Source organism: Microtus ochrogaster, linkage group LG8, assembly GCF_000317375.1.
Source record: "Microtus ochrogaster isolate Prairie Vole_2 linkage group LG8, MicOch1.0, whole genome shotgun sequence".
Taxonomy (NCBI): domain Eukaryota; kingdom Metazoa; phylum Chordata; class Mammalia; order Rodentia; family Cricetidae; genus Microtus; species Microtus ochrogaster.
Window position 1 is genome coordinate 17,046,070 of NC_022033.1, and position 3,664 is coordinate 17,049,733.

Sequence of the window (3,664 nt, forward strand, 5' to 3'; positions counted from 1 at the left end):
TGGACTCAGACATCCACTGTGAGCAGGAAGCAGTCCCTCGGTGTGGCTCAGGTGGACTCATCTCACTTTTGTCTTTACTCTAGAGCTAAGATCAAGACAGAACGGTAGCTCTTCCTCAGCAGACAGGGGATTTTCAGACTTGAAGGAAAGGGACCTGCACACAGGTTCAGTTCCATGCCTGGGGCGTCATAGAGCACTGTAGCAGGAAGAAATCCACACAACCATCATCATGAAGAGAAGTAAACAGGTCCTACTAACTGATGATAAACCAGGAAGGTGGGGTTTCTACTGGAGTTGAGCCAAAGATGTGTTAACTGTTACCATAGCAACCTCCCTGGCTCTTCTTGCCCACAGCATGACCTGAGATGGAAAAGTACAGATAAGGAGACAAGAGAAAATCTTGGTAATTTAACTTACAGAGAAAAAAAAAGAAGAAGAATTTGGGATTATAATATATACAGAATGATGGCTATCTGGAAAGAAAGGAAAGTTTCAGAAATAAAGTCAGCAATGAAATAGCAAAATATAAAGCTCTGCTTGTAAAAAAAGCTCTCAATTTGGGAGTCTTTATTTTCTGTATTTTGTAACTTGCAGTGATATATTTAGAGAGTTCATATATAATATAAAGAAAAAAATCAAAAGGATAATCATTCCAGCCTCTCCCCAGGAGTTGTTCCAAAGATTACAATGATTAATATTTGAATAGCTGACAATATAATCTCATTTAATCTCCACAGCCAATATGCCTTCCCTTGACGCTTCATACAAGCCTGTATCGCTGCAAATCATACTGCAATGAGGTGTTTATGATCTTTTTCACACCATGCACTGAAGTATCCTAAAGTAAAAGCCACACCTTCCTATCTTCCCCTAGACAAGAGGCAGCACAGGCCCAGGCATGTGAGAGGAGTTTGAGGATGGGTGGATAATGGCTGACGAGATGAATGGGTAGTGGGATCAAGCAATTACTGCTTTAGCCAAGAAGCAGGAAACTCTGAGCTGAGTTTCAGACTAGTAATACCTATGATGATAAGACACTCCTGCAGAAGAGAACAGCTGGTTGAATCTCCTGTGGCAAACACAGAGCAGAAAGCAGGATGGAAAGGAGTCATGGGAAGATATAGCCCCCAGGACACATGTACATCATCCAGCTAGACCTACATCCCAAGGTTTCTAGTACCTTCCAGAACAATATTACCACCTGGTAGTTCATAAAAGCATATAGGTGATGTTTCCAATTTAAGCTATGGCATACTCCATTTCTAGTCTATCTAACTAGGACATCCCAGTGGTACCTATTTCATGATGTTCTACCACACTGCTGTGGATCGAATATGCAAGGGATTGTCTCTTTAATTTAGCATTTTCCTTCATGTTAGGCAGAAACAAAACAAAAACAGTTTGTATAGATGTTTCCATCATATTATGTGAAAAGATTTTATGACTGGATATTTGCAAGAAGTATGAAACAATCTATATATGTACCAGGACAATGTTAACTGCAAAGAACAGGAAGCCACTCAAGCTTGTTAAAGTTAAAACAATGGATTGTATTGGCCCATACAACTTAGGAAGCCCAGCAATGATTCCAGGATCAAGTAGTCATCAGAGTCTCATTGTTCTCAGATAAGGCCCTACTTTGTGGTAACCAATGGCAACCTCAACCTCAACCTCAGCTACATCCATAATCAAAGTATCCAGCTATTCAATCACAAAGAGCTCTGATTGACTCTGAGTTATACCATACTTATCATGTCTTCATGAATACAATATTATAACTAAGAGTCCAGAAGGGGCACATGGATTTGGGATGGGGACAAAAATACATGAAACTCTCAGATACATTAATAAACATATGGCCTGAAAAGGAGGTCTACACTTCCTTCTACTGAGTCATTAGTGGGCCTGTCACTAACTCATCATTAGAGATTGTTTTCAACTTGCTAAAAATTAGCAACATCAAATAGAACATGCTAGGAAAGTTATGAGGTTTTGTTATCTATCAAAAACTTACACATTAAATTTTAACATGGTTTTCTATGGGAAGAAAGAGAGGTAGGCGTAGGAAGGGTTGGCGTATAGAAAGGAACATGGGCATTGGGTTGGGAAGGGTTTTACAACCTCTACGTATTTTTAAGTATGGCTTGGTGCCTTCACAAGGAATGTGAATGAACTTACCAGCTGCCCATCAAGGAACAAGAACTGAAGATTCAGGAGTGTGGTTCAGAGAAAGACTTTGGAGGAAATAAGAGAGGAATGGAGATTTCTTAGAGATGTGTGCAGAGCTTCGGGGCCTCTTTTCACCCCCTCTTTCCTGTGAAAGTTAAACCAGGCGTGAAAGCAAACAATAGGAACATCTGGGATTCTTTTCCCAAAGCTGGAGAGCTGGTGTGCAGCTGAGGGGAAATTGTTGTTTTTATTAGTGCTGTGTTTGTCTACTGTTTAAATCCACACTCCAGTGTATTAGGAATTAATTGGAACTTAGAAATCACATTCATTTCCTTTGAACAGTATGCTGATAAATTGAAAGTTAAATTGGGTCTAAAATATGTTTTACCCTTTACAAAAGTCACAGAAAACTAGCCAAACATTAAAATAGGAAAAGACCAAGTTGGGAATTAATTCTTCCTCTAATTTGGTAATTATTGAATTTCTGAGTGTAAGTTCCAGCTGAATTATCAACCTTGTCTGAAAAGAATGAGAATGATTTTTTAAAAATAGCCTATAAGTCAAATTGGGTGAAAAATGATATATACTATTGGTATATTTTGGGCTGGGGGAAAAGTGAGTGATATATTTGAGTGTCATTAAAGTTGTCACTGATGAGAAATGAGGTCACTAAATCTGACAGTGTGCTCATGGTTCGGGAGCCAAATCGCCATGGAACATAAAATTGAGAGAGAAAGAAGCAATGCATACCTAATCTGTGAGGGGGATCCTCCAAGTTTCACTAGGAACACAAGGGACACTGGCTAAGATTTACTCTTCCTGAAAACCGTCAATACTGTATTTTAGGATAGTGTTTAGTTTGGAAAGAGTGTGGCTGAAATAAAAGAACATAGTCTTACTGAGACCACCTGATGTTGAAGAATTTTGCACTAATCTGAGTGGATTTACCTTTCCAAAGCCAAGTATTTGTTGCGTATTGATCCCTGTGAAGAAGGGAAGTATAAGAAAAACAAGTATTCAACACGGCTGACCAAAACAGACAAGCAGACTTGTGCGCATTATTCAGTAGGCAGCTCCTGAAGGCAAATGCACAGTGTTAGTCCACTCAGAAAACAGGACTGTGTAATCTCCCAACAGTTACACTCGGAGATTTGCCTCCTTCAGTTTGTGAATAGCACGTCTGTCCAAGCAGAGTTTTATACTGAGTTTTTTCCAAGGGGCCAAGAAGAATTGGAGATATCCTAGGATTAAAGTTAAAAAGAAGATTTATGTTGAGTGCATTATTATAAGTCATGTGTTTAAAGTGCAGACTATTATTGTTTAATAGCCATTAAAGCACAATGGCTATTGATCCCAAATCTGGTATCAGTTATGTGTCTCATTGTTGTTGCAAAAATATCCAAGAGATGCCGCTTTAAGAAGAAAGGGTTTATTTCGGCTTACAATTCCTTTTTTTTAAATGTATATATATTTTATTTTTTTTTAAATTTATTTA